At 46.5% G+C, this 16,133-nt stretch overlaps 1 protein-coding gene and 1 long non-coding RNA gene across 4 annotated transcripts in view; one reads left to right on the top strand and one right to left on the bottom strand.

Annotated features, from left to right (window-relative positions):
- DMXL1 (Dmx like 1) overlaps window positions 1-16,133 on the bottom strand; it is a 692,618-nt gene that overhangs the window by 560,126 nt on the left and 116,359 nt on the right. The gene's annotated exons all lie outside the window — the stretch shown is intronic.
- LOC115072946 lies at window positions 847-1,333 on the top strand. The gene is made up of 3 exons (XR_003851901.1): window positions 847-929; window positions 1,099-1,159; window positions 1,255-1,333. It is a non-coding gene; the product is annotated as an uncharacterized LOC115072946 (long non-coding RNA).

Raw genomic sequence — 16,133 nt, forward strand, 5'->3', positions numbered from 1 at the left:
ACAAACACAAATCAGATGATGTGGATTTTGTTTGTGTATTACAGCACACGTCACTCACGCCACAGATTAAAAACATCCTGTTAAAATATTGGCATGTTCTTAGCCCTCATCCAGTCTTTAAGCAGACTCCAATGTTTGTGTATTCCAGAGGTCAGAACATCAGACAACATGTTATTAGGGCTTCCACACCAGAACCAACAGTTATTGTATCCAGGGGGCAATCACCGTGCGGGAAATGCATGTTTTGCTCCCAAGCACATTCTGGCACCACTTGGTGCCACCCCACAACTGGATATACAGTCAACATTAATGGAGATGTGGACTGCAACACAGAGTTTGTCGTTTATGCACTACAGTGCCCATGCCCCAAAGTTTATATTGGCAGGACTAAAAGAAAAATAAGAACCCGCTTGACAGAACATAAAAGTAGAATTAATCATTGTGATCAGAAGGCACCAATAGTACAACACTGTATTGATTCTGGCCATTCTTTTAATGACCTTACATGGGTTATTATTCAGCACATTCAACAATCCTGGAGGGGAGGAGATCGTGCTGGTATACTAAACAAGAAAATGCTTGGATTTTCCGTTTGAACACCCTGGAGCCGTTTGGCTTGAATGACAAAATAGAGTGGCAATCGCTCATTTAAAATCCTGTCTTTTTTAAGCTCTGCAGGCAAGTGTCAGTGTGACAGCCGTCTTTGTTTATCAGTCCTGCCCCTCCCACTTCTCACAGCTGAGGTTGCTTTGTTTAACATGGCAAACGTCATTCATTTTCAGTCCGGCAAGTTTTTTTTCAGCACAGCAGCCAGTGACGCCCCACAGCTCCGCCCTCTTTCCTACAGAGGGTTCTCCCTTTAAATATGGAGTCTTCTGCCGGCGTTTTCGCGCCAGCACAGAGTCGTGGGAGCAGCCGCTTGTTTTTCAGTAAGTACTTTAAATTTTACTCCGAGATTTGAGCACAACTTTTACCACTTCAAGTTTTAAAAAAAACAGCAGCCTTTTCTGCCCGTTTGCAGGTTTTAACAAGCAGGCTAACAATTACAGCAGTTAAGACAGAGTAAACAGTCCTCTGGTCATTTCATTTCCTCCACAGCGGAGCTTCACAGACCGCTAAACAAACCTAACAAGTTGAACATTGCTGGCACAGTAATCAAGTATGTATCTCTCTACATTTCAGCCTAAGTTAATTGTTTTTTCAATAACTAAAAGATGTCTCTTTTTTTTGCACACTTTACCTGTGTTCCACCAGATTCACTGTCACAACATCTAATGTTTCACTGGAATACCGGTCTCTCTTGCGCATATCCAGCCCTTGAAGAAGGAGCCAGCCTCCGAAACATCAGGATGTCGGCTGAGGCAAGACCGACTACAATTTTGAGATAAGTGAATATTGCAACAGTATCCACGTGATCATTTCAGCAACAATTGCACAGTGGACAGTGAGCACTACAAAAGTTTGCATTCCAACACTGGGGTACCTAATGATTTTTAAAGCCTACACATAGGCTTCACACTCACGATAGCTGTATTTTTTTACAGCATCGTATGAAGGTACACTCAGATTATTGACATCCATATAACAGGTCTCTTTTTGAATTCATAATTTTTTCATGTTATATTGTTTGGGTTTATAAATTTAGCACTAATTTTCCTCCACCATCTCTATTCTTCTAAGACTGGACAACTTTGGTCTCTGAAGAGAAGATTTCATTTTGTTCACCATGAGGGTTTTTTTTTTAATTTTCCAATGAAGCAGGTACTGTGAGGAAACATAGTATGTCCTAAAATAGTTAGCTGGATACGTCTATGACAGCTATTTGACTGCTGAACTTAGCCCGATAAACTTATCCAGATAACTTTAAGACAGCCACTGAATATATTTGACTATCTGTGTCACCAAATATCTCAACCAGATACATTTATCCAGCTAACTTCGGCAGCTGGATAGATGCTGAATATTGGCTTCTATAGGGCTGATGTAATAAGACCCACATTGAAATCCACGCTGATTTTTCTGCATGTGTAGCAAAAACAAGCAGAAGTACGGGATGTAATAATGGTCACGTATGCTAATTAGATATATGCATAAAATCCACACACCAAACATGTGTGCCTTAATGTGTGCAGTAATGCGTGCTAATGGCCCTATATAATAAAATACGCAGGCATCCATGCATAAATGTGCACGGTCACCCATTAGCCTGCGAACGCTTGCACTTGATTCTCAGGGTGAAAACTTTTTTTTTCCCCCCCCCAAAAAAATGAATTAGTGGCCAGAAGTTGATGTGAAGGTGGGTAGAGCAGTATCTAACCCCTTCATGATTGGACTGTTGGCGAGTGTAAAATGCAGATCAGCAAATCTGCCTAATTGAGAAACTCCCTTCTCTCTACCAGTTCCGTCCACCACTTGGCTGACACGCAAAAGCATCAAAAAGCTGGTCTCCATACCAGCACTTTCATTTTCCTCCTGCCCTGACCCAGGCACTAAAAATCCACATTAAAAAAACACGCACTAACCCAATCTCCCTGCTAGAGCAGCTCCCTGCATTGCCCATAAATAATCACCTCCTTTGCATGCCATTAGCATGTACTCGCGCAGAAAACCCCTGGGTCTGTAAGCATGTTTGTACGCTTTCCCGCGCACAAAACCATTACATACCCATATAGGCTCTGGGTGGGAAAACGCGCCTAGAGGCACACACAAATCCGCAGCAACTTCAGTGTACCTTATTACATCAGCCACTATATATTTTGTATTATGAATTTATAACATAAAAGGATCTAATAGTTGTGTATTTTCACTATTTTCCACACATTTATGCATGTAAAACTGTATTTACACAAAATCAATTGGGTGTACATGAATGCATATGCACATAAAAATGCTTTTTACACATGTAATAAAGCAACATCACACATTTCAACATTTTAATCGTTTCCAGGTACAGAAGGATTGATCCTATTTGTTCCTGCTAGTTTACGAAAAATAACTACCTGATGTGTTTGATCAAAAAAATGTTGATATTCTGATTTCTGACAACCTTTAAAATGTCCAATACTGCCTTTAATTCCGGGAAGGGGGGAGTGAAACCGCTTCCAAAGGATCGAAAATACTGGGTGGAATTTCAATGGTCAATATTAAAGGTCAGAGCTTATCCATTACACCAATGTATTTCTGGAGTCCGTGGCTTTATTTCACTGGGACTATGGGGGGTCCATCAGGCTTGTCTCATATGGAAACATGTCAAGGCAGTTACAAGCAGTGAAAGTCATCAAGCTAGCACTCTCAACATGGACCAAGCTAACAAAAGTTGACTAAATTCTCATCACTGTGGTCAGCTTACATATCACTATAACCAAGGTATTTTGTGAAAACTCACAGAAAAAAATGTGCTTAAATGTAAACAGGGTTCTCCGTAGGCCACAAGATGAATCAGCCTTTGTGAGACATCAGAAGGCATTGACATGGACCCAACTCTCAGAGCTCAGTAGAGACTAATATGCATGTGTGGGAGCTCCTCAGTCTCTTCCAGATCTTAGGCCTTGGCTGTCTACACAGACCCACGTTTCCAGGTAAGAAAACTTGCTTTTTCAGTTGATAAGCAGACATGAACATGAAGTCACAAGCTGAGGGTTGCCATTGGAAAGCACTTAAAGATAACCCACTCCTGCCAGGTGGAAAGCAAATGTTGCTTTCCTGCGACAACACCTGTTACAGGTAAGCAACATTTGCTTTCTCACAGGACAAGCAGGATGGTAGTCCTCACATATGAGCTGAGGATGTCCGTGTATGCACCAAATGTACCCAGGCACTAGGACTGGGGTGAAATTTGGCCGAGGGCATCCTGAACCCTACCGGGCAGGCATAAGGGTGTTGGTTCGTCAAGTTGTGAATAGGTTACGCAGGACATATTGGCCTAAGATGGAATCTTGTCTTCCGGCCTTGTCCAAGCAATAGTGGGCTGTAAAGGTATAGAGAGAACTCCAGGTGGCAGCCCTGCAAATGTCAGGAAGCGGCACCGAGCGTAGGTGTGCTACTGAAGTCGCCATGGCCCTCACAGAGTGTGCTTTAACACGGTCTTGAAGTGGAATGCCTGCTTGCTGATAGCAAAAGGATATGCAGTCCGCTAACCAGGAGGAGAGAGTCTGCTTACCCACAGGCTGCCCCAATTTAATGGAATGGAAAGAGACAAACAATTGAGTGCTTTTCCTGTGGGCAGCTGTACGGTCTAGGTAGAACGCTAGAGCTCGTTTACAGTCAAGGGTATGCAGAGCCTGCTCTCCTGGACTGGAATGGGGCCTGGGAAAAAAGGTAGGTAGTATAATGGATTGATTGAGATGAAACTCTGATACTACCTTAAGCAAGAACTTAGGGTGAGGGCGGAGTACTGCCCGGTACTGCAGAAGTTTAGTGTAAGGCGGATAGGTAACTAGGGCCTGTAACTCACTAACTCTGCGAGCCGAAGTGATTGCCAAAAGGAAAATCACTTTCCATGTGAGATAGCGAAGTTCACAGGATTGGAGAGGCTCGAATGGTGGTTTCATGAGGTCTCGAAGGGGCCGGAGGAAGCAGTGGAGGCTTCAGGTGAAGCAAGCCCTTCAGTAATTTGTTACAAGGGGTTGTACCGATATGGGAACATCCCCAACACCTTTATGGAAGGCAGCCACCACACTAACATGCATTCTGATGGAGGAAGTTTTTAGACCTGACTCCGACAAGTGCCAGAGATAGTCCAGAAACTTCGTGATTGGACAGGTAAAGGGGTTAAGGGATTGAGAAGAGCACAATGACTGAAACCTGATCCATTTGTAAAGGTAGGATTTTCTCGTAGAAGGCTTCCGTGAAGCAATCAGGACACGGGAAACTGATTCACAAAGGTTAAATGGCTGAAGGATTAACCTTTCAACATCCATGCCGTCAGGGACAAGGCTTGAAGATTGGTGTGACACAGGCACCCGTCGTTTTGTGTAAGCAGAAGCGGGTCCTTTCCCAAGGGAATGTGCCTGTGAATGGAGAGATCCTGAAGTATTGCACACCACACTTGGCGTGGCCAGTGAGGTGCTAACAGGATCAAGGTTCCCTTGTCCTGACGTAACTTCACGAGAGTCTTTGAGAGAAGTGGAAGTGGAGGGAATGCATACAGGAGACCGGTTGCCCATGAGAGAGAGAACGCATCTCTTGGCTGATGGTGTTGGCTGCGAGTGAGAGCAGAAGTTCTCTACTTTGCGGTTTTGAGGTGAGGCAAAGAGGTCTAATTTGAGGGTAACCCCATTGTTGGAAGATCAAGTCCGCTATTGAGAGGTTGAGAGACCACTCGTGTGGTTGAAAGGTGCGACTTAGCTTGTCTGCCAATACATTGTCCACTCCCGGCAAGTAGGTGGCCCTGAGGTACATCAAGTGGGAGAGGGCCTCCTCCCATATCTGCACAGCTTCCTGACACAGGAGGTAGGAGCCCGTGCCTCCCTGTTTGTTGATGTACCACATGGCCATCTGGTTGTCCGTCTGAATCAGGATGACTTGGTTGGAGAGACAATCCTGAAATACTCTGAGAGCATATCTGATTGCTCGAAGCTCCAGGAAATTGATTTAGTGTTTGGCTTCCTCTTGAGACCAAGTTCCTTGTGTCTGCAGATTGGCCACACATGGGCTCCCCAGCCGAGGTTGGAAGCATCGGTAGTGAGAGTTATTTGAGGGTCTGGAGCCTGGAAGGGCAAGCCTTGGAGGAGATTGATCTGATTTTTCCACCAGGTGAGAGACTGACGGAGCGAGTCAGTGACGTGAACAATGGTCGACAGGGGCTGAATGCATTGAGTCCATTGTGACCTTTAGAGTCCACTGCATGACTCTCATGGCTAGGCGGGCCATTGGGGTGACCTGAACTGAGGACGCCATGTGTCCCAGTAGGATGAGAAAGTGGCGTGCAGTCGGGTAGCGCTGAGACGAGACTGCAGCTGGTGTGCCAGAGAGAAGAGTGAAAGCTAGTTGTCGAGGTAGAAAAGCTTCTGCCTGCAATGTGTCCAAGTCTGCCCCCTATGAATGACAAGGTTTGAGATGGGACTAATTAGGATTTGTCGTAGTTGATGAGAAAACCTAGTGAAATCAGAGTGTGTAAGGTAAAATGTAGGGACGACAGAGCAGTTTGCTGAGTGGGAGCCCTGATCAACCAATCGTCTAGATAGGGGTAGACGTGAACACCTTGAGTCCTGAGGAAGTCTACAACTACTACGAGACATTTTGTGAAGACTCGTGCTGCAGAATCGAGGCCGAATGGAAGCACTCGGTACTGATAGTGTTTGGGCCTACTAGAAATCTCAGTTATTTGCGATGAGATGGAGTTATCGCAATATGGGTGTATGTGTCCTGGAGGTCTAGAGAGCAGAGGCAGTCTTTTTTGCAGAAGAGGAAGGAGGGAACCCAAGGTTACCATCCTGAACTTTTCTCGTTGGAGGTACTTGTTGAGGGCACGTAAATCCAGGATTGGACGAACGCCTCCCGATTTTTTGGGGATTAGGAAGTACCGGGAATAGAACCCTAGGCCGTGCTGAGAGTAGGGTACTGGTTCTATTGCCTTGGACTAGAGAAGGAGGGAGACCTCCTGTTCCAGAAGGATGGAGAGATCGGATGTTCTCCACGTCGGTAGAGGTGGGGAGTCCGGTGGGATGGAGAAAAAGATGAGATGCCACCTGTTGAAATGGCACAATCAACCTCCCACTGGTATGTGAGGCAGTGGAAGCTGGCAGCTGCTCTCTATGCAGGAATCAAAAACCGGAAGCAGGGCCCAGCTGAGGAGCTGCTTGCGGCTTTTGTTTTTGTATCTGACGAGACTGGGTTTTTTGAAATGTTCTCGTAGAGCAAGTTCTAGCCGGTGGCGGGTAGGATTTCTTCGGACGAAAGGACTTCTTAGTGTCTTTTTGGAAAGACTGTTTTGAGGAGTACTCAGAAGGCATCAGAGAGCTGTCTCAGGGTCTCATGATGGTCCTTGAGTTCTGCCACCGTTCGTTGGATCTGTTCACCGAACAGATTGTCTCCTACACAAGGCAGGTCGGATAATCTCTCTTACACTTCAGGGCAAAGGTCCGAAGACTTGAGCCAGGCCCATCTTCTTGCCGAGATAGCAGCTGCAGATACCCTGGTAGCAGTGTCAAAGGTATCGTAAGATGATCTTATCTCATGCTTGCCCACCTCAAAACCCTTGTTTACTGGGGTTTGGAGCTGATCTTGAAATTGCTGAGGCAGGGAGTTTGCCAAGTCTTGTATCTGCTTAAATAAGACCCTGTTGTATTGGGTCATATAGAGTTGATAAGAGGCAATTCGGGAGATGAGTATTGAGCCCTGGAAAATCTGGCAACAAATGGCATCTAGAAATTTTTGCTCCTTGCCTGAGGGTAAAGAAGTGTGGGATTTTGATCTCTTTGCCCTCTTTTGGGCAGATTCTACAACCACAGATTGGTGATCCAATTGAGGTTTTTGAAAACCTGGGGCTGACTGTACCAAATAAGTGGTGTCCGCCTTCCTGTTGACTGAAGCAACAGAGCCAGGGTGTTCCCAGTTCTTTTTGAGGAGATCCAGAAGAACTTGGTGAATAGGTATGGAGCTTATTCCTTGGGAGCATCCAGGAATTGCAACAGCTCCACCATTTGCTGCCTGTCATCTTGTTCGGTCTGTAATTGGAAGGGAACCAATTCAGACATCTCCTTCACAAAATTTATGAAGGAAAGGTCCTCTGGAGGAGAACGCTTTCTGCTTTCAGTAGGAGAAGGTGGTGAAGGCAGGTCATCTGTGTCTGGTGAAGAATCGTCAGACCAGGTATCGTAGGGATCAGCACCTGCCCCCCTATAAGAGCCCGAGGGGGACGGGACGGTGGAATCCCTGAAGGTCCTGGTCTAAGCTCCGAATGAGTGGAAGGAATAATTGGAGGCACCAATGAAGGCATCAGTGGCGCCAGACGCAACGGCATCGATGGCTGAGGCATCGGTAGGACTCCCGTTGGAGGGATGCGGAACGGTGTTTCTCCTCCAGATGGCAAGGTAAGCGGAGAGGGCACCAGAGCCATCTGTGACCCAGGATCCATCGGTGGAAAAGCAGCAATGAGTGCTTCCATCCTCGAAAGCAGCGGTGCCAACGCTGCAGGAATAGGGTCAGTGGTCGGTTCCACGATCGGTACCGGTGTCGGAGGAACTTGGAGTCGATGCATCGCCTTGTCGATGGCCTCCTGAACCAGCCAGGTCCAGTTCTTCTCGGAGACCTGGAGCAAGCAGCCCTGGCTCCGGAACAGAAGAAGGAGGCAGAGGCACAGCCAGAGGGTCCACTATTAAAGGCGGAGTCGCGGCTCCCAATCCCCTTTCGGGTGAGGGTTGCCTCGGTGACCCGGTCGCCGAAAAGGTCGGTGCCTTTTCTGGATTGGCTCGGACTATGGCGAGGTCGATGATTTCGCTCCCTCGATGGTCCGAGACTTCAGATGTCAGTGGCGATGTTTCTCTCTACGATCCCCTCGGTCCTGAGGGGGAGTAGAGGTGGTTGAAGGCCGAGAAGTCGTCTATGCCGTCGGTCAACAGTCTGTGGTCGATACTGACGCGAAGTTGACGGTGCCGGTTCTGACTAAGTCGATGCAATAGATGGCGTCGGGGTTTGAGCATGGAAGCAAAGTTCTTTCTTCTCCATTCTGGCCTTGCGACCTTTTGGTGTCATTAGGGCACATTTGCTGCAGGTCAGGACATTGTGCTCACATCCAAGACACAGACCTCACATCCAAGACACAGACCTTATGACGGTCTGTTATGGACATGGAGAGATTTTAGTCCGGGCACAGACGGAATCCCGACACCATGGCCATGAAAATTTTTTTAATTTTTTTAATTTTTAATTTATGCTTTTCAAATTTACATTGACATTTAACTTTATCATACAGAAATCAAATAGTGTAATATGTTATTAATCAGTTTCATTTTTAGATTAAAGTTAATACTTGGGATGTGAATCGTGTCCTCGATCGTCTTAACGATCGATTTCGGCTGGGAGGGGGAGGGAATCGTATTGTTGCCGTTTGGGGGGGTAAAATATCGTGAAAAATCGTTAAAAATCGTTAAAAATCGAAAAATCGAAAAACCGGCACATTAAAACCCCCTAAAACCCACCCTCGACCCTTTAAATTAAATCCCCCACCCCCAATAACTTAAATAACCTGCGGGTCCAGCGGCGGTCCGGAACGGCAGCGGTCCGGAACGGGCTCCTGCTCCTGAATCTTGTCGTCTTCAGCCGGCGCCATTTTCCAAAATGGCGCCGAAAAATGGCGGCGGCCATAGACGAAAAAGATTGGACGGCAGGAGGTCCTTCCGGACCCCCGCTGGACTTTTGGCAAGTCTCGTGGGGGTCAGGAGGCCCCCCACAAGCTGGCCAAAAGTTCCTGGAGGTCCAGCGGGGGTCAGGGAGCGATTTCCCGCCGCGAATCGTTTTCGTACGGAAAATGGCGCCGGCAGGAGATCGACTGCAGGAGGTCGTTCAGCGAGGCGCCGGAACCCTCGCTGAACGACCTCCTGCAGTCGATCTCCTGCCGGCGCCATTTTCCGTACGAAAACGATTCGCGGCGGGAAATCGCTCCCTGACCCCCGCTGGACCTCCAGGAACTTTTGGCCAGCTTGTGGGGGGCCTCCTGACCCCCACGAGACTTGCCAAAAGTCCAGCGGGGGTCCGGAAGGACCTCCTGCCGTCCAATCTTTTTCGTCTATGGCCGCCGCCATTTTTCGGCGCCATTTTGGAAAATGGCGCCGGCTGAAGACGACAAGATTCAGGAGCAGGAGCCCGTTCCGGACCGCTGCCGTTCCGGACCGCCGCTGGACCCGCAGGTTATTTAAGTTATTGGGGGGGGGGTTCGGGAGGGTGGGGGATTTAATTTAAAGGGTCGGGGGTGGGTTTTAGGGGGTTTTAGTGTGCCGGCTCACGATTCTAACGATTTATAATGATAAATCGTTAGAATCTGTATTGTATTGTGTTCCATAACGGTTTAAGACGATATTAAAATTATCGGACGATAATTGTAATCGTCCTAAAACGATTCACATCCCTAGTTAATACATGGTTCTGTATAAATCGAAAATGAATACGGAAATCCTCAAGGAGTATAATAAAGAATATCAAGCGGATAAAGGAAAAATATGAAAATTAACTCAATTATACAATTGAAATTGTAAAGTAGTTCTTAACTTTCTATCTTGCCTCATTATCCAAACCTAAAGATTCCTGGGCCTGCAAGTCTAAAAAACACTTAATTGTGAAGTATCATAGAAAATATATTTCTGATTCTGCCGATCTCAGATTTACAGGGAAATTTTATTAACATTTTTCCCCCAATATTTTCTACTTCAGATTTAAATGCAAGAAATTTCTCTCTCCTCATCTGTGTTTGACTAGATAGATCCGGATATATCCAGATTTGGGCACCATGAAATTTCTCCATTCTTTTCCTCATATAATTACGAAATACAGCATCCCTATCGGATGGGAAAACAAATGATACATGCAATGTAGCCCTTAATGAAATTTTTGTTTCTACAGAAGCTTCTATAATTTCTGATAAATTTTAGGTTCTGATAATTTACCCTCTGGAATTGCTTCACTCCCCTTTATTGCCACATAATAAATTTTTGAAATGGGGGGGGGGGGGAATAGATTTCTGAGGCATTTGTAATATGACATTAAGGTATTCCTTAAACATATCTAATGGGGCTATTAATTGATGTCTTGGGAAATTCAAAACCCTTAGATTCAAATATTTCAGGGAGTTCTCTATATCCTCCAACCTCTTGTCAAAGAATCTCAATTTTTGTAAGCTAGTTTGCAGAACATTCATTTTCTCATTCATAATATTTTGTTTTTCATCCAACTTTGAAATTAGAGATTCTATTTTATTAAAACGTTGATTAGATGTCTCAATACTTTGTTAAATTGACAATTGCCACTTCCAATGATTTTACAGCTGACCATATGGCTCCCATTGTAATTTCTTTGGGTTTAGTTGTTTGTGATAATCTTTGACAGATTAATAGACTCACTTTGGCCTTCTTTAGTTTGGTCTCCCTCTCTGCTCCCCTCATTTGAAGAGTTAATTGTCAGATGATCAAAAGACAATGTCTGTGGCGGAGGGGGAGTCTTAGGGGCTCCGGGACTTAAGGATGCCTCAAGCCAGAGGTTCTGTCATCCACTCTATGGCAGTTTCCTCAACGGCCTTGTCCGTCGGATCATTCGCAGGAACTGGTGAGAAGGCCGGGATCTGAGCTTGGGAAGGCATAGGAATGGGAGATGAAGTTGTTACCTCCCTAATCCTTGCTTTCCTCTTAGTATGAGGCATACTTTTAGAGGTATAACAAAGTTCATAGACCCCTGGGCCCTTCAATTCATCACTAAACCTTACTTTATTACTATCTCCTTGGGGGCCATGAAAAATATGAGCTGCGGTATGGACGGCCAGTAGGCCCCGAGGGCCAAACTCGACGGGAATAGACTAAAAACAGGTAGAAAACTTACTGGAGTACCACGGCTTGAAAAAAATTGAAGGAGGGACCCCTGTGGGGTAAGAAAAGTTGTAGTAATTCTGAGAGGAAAATTCCTGTCAGGAATCTGTGGAGCTCCTTAACCGCATGGCTACTGCTGCATGGAAAAAAAAAGACTGAAGAGGGACCCCTGCTGGCTGCAGTTTTAGTGCCATGCTGGGCATGCCCAGTAGCTGCCAGTCAAAGTTCTAGAAACTTTGACAAAATTGTTCCATGATTGGGCTCCATCCTGTGATGTCACCCTTATGTGAGGACTACCATCCTGCTTATCCTGTGAGAATGTGGGTTACTGGGTGAACAAGTTGCCCATAACTGCTTGCCCAAAACTACATTCTCCTTGGGACATGCTGTCTAGACAATAGTGGGAAATGAAGATATGCACATATGACCAAGTATCAGCTTAGCAAATGTAATTGATGGAAGTGACCCAGAGATGAGGCACTGAAGTCACCATTGCTCACATTTGATGAGCCTTAACAGAATTTAATCTGTCAGCCACCTCATGCCAATTAGAATTCCTCCAGTAACTGCCATTACCAAACTAGTGGGGATTAAAGAACACGAAAAGTTGAAAAGCTAGATGGTGAGGTCAAGTCCTCCTTAGGTAACAGGCCAAGGCTTTCTTGCAGTCCAAAGAGTAAAGAGCCTGCTCTCCTTTGTGCATATCCAGGTCATGAGGAACCAGTGATGGCAGAGCTTGCCTCCCCCTCCTGTGAGGCGACAGTTGATACGTTCTCAAAGGAATCCGCGACTGACTTGACAAAGGACAAAACATGGGTGCCAGACTTCTTGTGGCCAGGCTGGCACTACAAGGATTCTCCTGCCTCTGTCCCAGAGGACCTTCTGGACTGTCCTGTCAAGTAAAGGAATCTGCATTGCACACAGTAGACTGATGCTCCATTCCAGCAGAAAAGAGAACCTATAGCTCCTTTGATACATGGAGCAGGATGAAAAATTACTTACCTTATAATTTCCTTTTCTTTAGAACAGACAGATGAACCCAAAACCAGTGGGTTATGCACCTCTACTAGCAAATGGAGAAGGAGCAAAGCTGACATCACAGTCTATAATACCCCTGCAGTTACATCAGCCTACCAGTATTCTCTACAAAAGACAACTATGATTAACAACTTGATTAGTAATAGATAACCATTCCAGTACTCAGCCAACAGAAAACACTGAGCTCAAAGAATGTATTAACACTAGTCTAAGGACTGGACTAACACTTACCAGTAAACCCTGGAACAAGTAGCCACGCAGGAGGACCATAGCACAATCATTTGGCAGCCAAGGGCGGGAAGCTGGTTCTGTCTAGTCTAAAGAAAAGGAAATTACCAGGTAAATAGTAATTTCTCATTTCTTAGTGCCCTGACAGATGAATCCCAAACCAGTGGGATATACCCAAGCTACTCCTGAAAAAGGCGGGAGACTGCTCGTGGTCCAATCAAAACCAAAGGTGCAATAATACCTAGAAAAGATGTGCAAGGAGGATCACGTCACAGCTTGGCAAATGTCGACGGGAGGCAATCTAACTTCCGCCCATGACACTGCCTGAGACCTAGTGGAATGAGCACTAACCCAATTAGGCAACGGCTGGTCAGCATCCATGTATGCAGCTGTGACAGCCTCCTTAATCCAGCGAGCTATTGTAGCCCTTGAAGCCTGTTCATCCTGTTTACTACCACCATGGAGGACAAACAATCCATCTTCCTAAGAGGTCTAGAAGCCTCCAGATACCTCACGATATCTCTCTTAACATCCAAGGGTCACAACAGGCAATATTCCTCTGCATCTCTCTCCCTATCCAGGAGACGGCAGGGAAATCTAATACCACTTTTGGCAAAAAGGAAGGAACAGTACACAATTGTATCGCCCCTGGAGTCACTCGAAGGAATGGCTCCAGACAAGACAAAGCCTGCAACTCTGATATTCTACACGCCGAACAGTTCGCCACAAGAAAAACCATTTTCAAGGTGAGTAACCCCAAGGAAAGATTACACATCAGTCGAAACATAAGGCCCACTAAGAAATCCAAAACCAAACGACTCCTCCACAAGGACACCGATAACTGGACAAAGGGAGGACAAAGATGTTTCACTCCTTTCAAGAAAACAGGCCACATCTGGATGAGCCGACAAGGATCCACCATTCACCTGACCCCTTAAAAAGACAAGAGTCGCTACCTGTACCTTTAAGGAATTAAGGGCCAACCCTTTATTCAATCCATCCTGCAAAAATTCCAAAATGAGCAGGATCTTAACCAAACGAGGAAGAGCCCCTCGATCTTCACACCAAGTCTCAAACATTCACCAAACCTACACATAAGCCAAGGAAGTGGAGAACATTCTTGCTTGTAGCAAGGTGACAATCACCGTAGTATAATTTTCACGCTTCAGCAAGCAAGTCCTCTCAAGGGGCATTCCGTAACACAAAAACGAGTCGGGTCTTCATGAAGAATAGGTCCCTGCCACAACAGATCCCTGGGTGCTGGAAACCAGAGGGGGGGGGGGGTCTACCAGGAGCCTTCTCAGATCCGCATACCATGGTCTCCTAGGCCAATCTGGTGCCATCAGAAGCACCATCCCTCTGTGACACTCGACCCTCCAAACCATTCTGCCCAACATGGGCCACAGGGGAAAAGCATAAAGCAGCTTGTCCTCCAGTCATTTCTGCACAAAAGCATTGATGCCCAGTGACTAAGGATCTCTCTTGTGCCTCAAGAATCGAGGAACCTTCACATTACAAGAAGTTGCCAGCAGGTCCAGAATCAGGTCCCAGCAATCCACTACTAGCTGAAACACTGTGTCTGACAATACCCATTTCTCCTGGGTCCAGACTCTGCCTGCTGATAAAATCTGTTCTTGCTCTTACATTGTCTTTTCCTGCAATGTGTGATGCTGAGATCTCCTGAAGATGCACTTCCACCCATTCTATAAGTTGGTCTATTTCCTGCGACACATGCTGACTCTTGGTTCCTCCCTGCCGTCTGATGTAGGCCACTGTTGCATGGTCTGATATTATCCAGACCTCTTGACCCTGCAACCTGTTGCTGAACTGCAAGCATGCCAACAGGATCGCCCAGACTTCCAGCCAATTGATATTCCAGAGAGACTCTTCTGTAGTCCAGCACCCTTCCACGGTCAGTTCCTGACAGTGAACTCTCCAATCCTGGAAGCTCGCATCTGTCTGCACCCTTGCCCACGGTACCACTTCCAGGGTCGCTATCAATCCAAGCACCTTTTATCAGACGCACCTGCACCAACAACTTCTGAATATGACCCTCTGGCACGAAAACCCTGCCCTGCTTCATGTCGAACTGAACACAGACACTAGCGACTGAGATGCACTTGGCCAGATTCATCACCCAACTGAGCTCCTGCAACAAGGAGATCACCTTGCGCATCACCAGGAGGCTCTTTTTCAGGGACTTGGCCCAAATCAGCCAGTCGTCCAAGTACGAGTGTATGAGGATCCCATTCTCTCAACTCCGCCGCCACCACCACAACTTTTGAAAAAGTTCTGGGCACGGTGGCCCAACCAAATGGTAGCACTCGAAATGGATGACAACCCAAAACCGTAAAACGCAGAAAACGGTGGTGCTCTAGACAGATGAGAATATGCAGGTATGAATTGGCCAGATCCTAGGAAGTCAGAAACTCCCCCGACTGCATGGCCATTATCACTAAGTACAATGTTTCCATGTGAAAATGAATCACCCACAAATGACTGTTGACTCCTTTGAGATCCAGGATGGAACAGAAAAGGCCTTCCTTCTTCGGCACAACAACATAAATGGAATATCTGCCTGTATTTTCTTGAGACGTGGGCGTTGGAACCACAGCCCTCAGACTGAAGCTTGACAATGTAACCTCCACGACCTGCCTCTTCTGCAGAGAGCGACAATGAAGACACCATGAACACATCCCAAGGAAAACAGTGAAACTCCAGCGCATATCCATCCTGTATCACCTCCAAGACCAACTGGTCTGACATTTCGACCCAACTCTGATAAAAGAGAAAGAGGCGACCCCCCTATCTCCTGCTTTTGGGGGTGGGTCAGCACCCTGAGCCTTCATTGGGAGGCTCGGGATGGGGGGGTCCGCTACCCGAGCCTGCACCCCATCTGGGCTGTCTGGGATGAAAGGACTGAGACCTACCGAAAGGTCGAGTCCTCTGAAAGGCCGCTCCTCTCTAGGGTCATGCTAAAGGAGCATGGCATCTGCTTATCTTCTGGCAACTGAGGAGCCGGGGACTTACCCCACTTATTGGCCATTTTCTCCAACTCGCTCCCAAACAAGAGTGAGCCTTTAAAGGGCAACTTCATAAGATTACTCTTGGGAGGTTGCATCGGCTATCAATTTCTCAGCCATAACTGACTGGCCACTATTACCAAAGCCACCCCTCTGGCTGAGGTGTGGACCAAATCTCATCATGCATCTGCCAAAAAGGCGGCTGCTGGCTTCATAACAGCCCTGGAATTCACTACAGATTCATTGACCTCCTGAGAGAGAAGTTAACAGGTCGAACCAACAAGGAACATGTTGCAACCGTCCCTTTTCGACGGCTTCACTCCGCCTACCT

The sequence above is a fragment of the Rhinatrema bivittatum genome, chromosome 1 (genome assembly GCF_901001135.1).
Source record: "Rhinatrema bivittatum chromosome 1, aRhiBiv1.1, whole genome shotgun sequence".
Classification (NCBI taxonomy): domain Eukaryota; kingdom Metazoa; phylum Chordata; class Amphibia; order Gymnophiona; family Rhinatrematidae; genus Rhinatrema; species Rhinatrema bivittatum.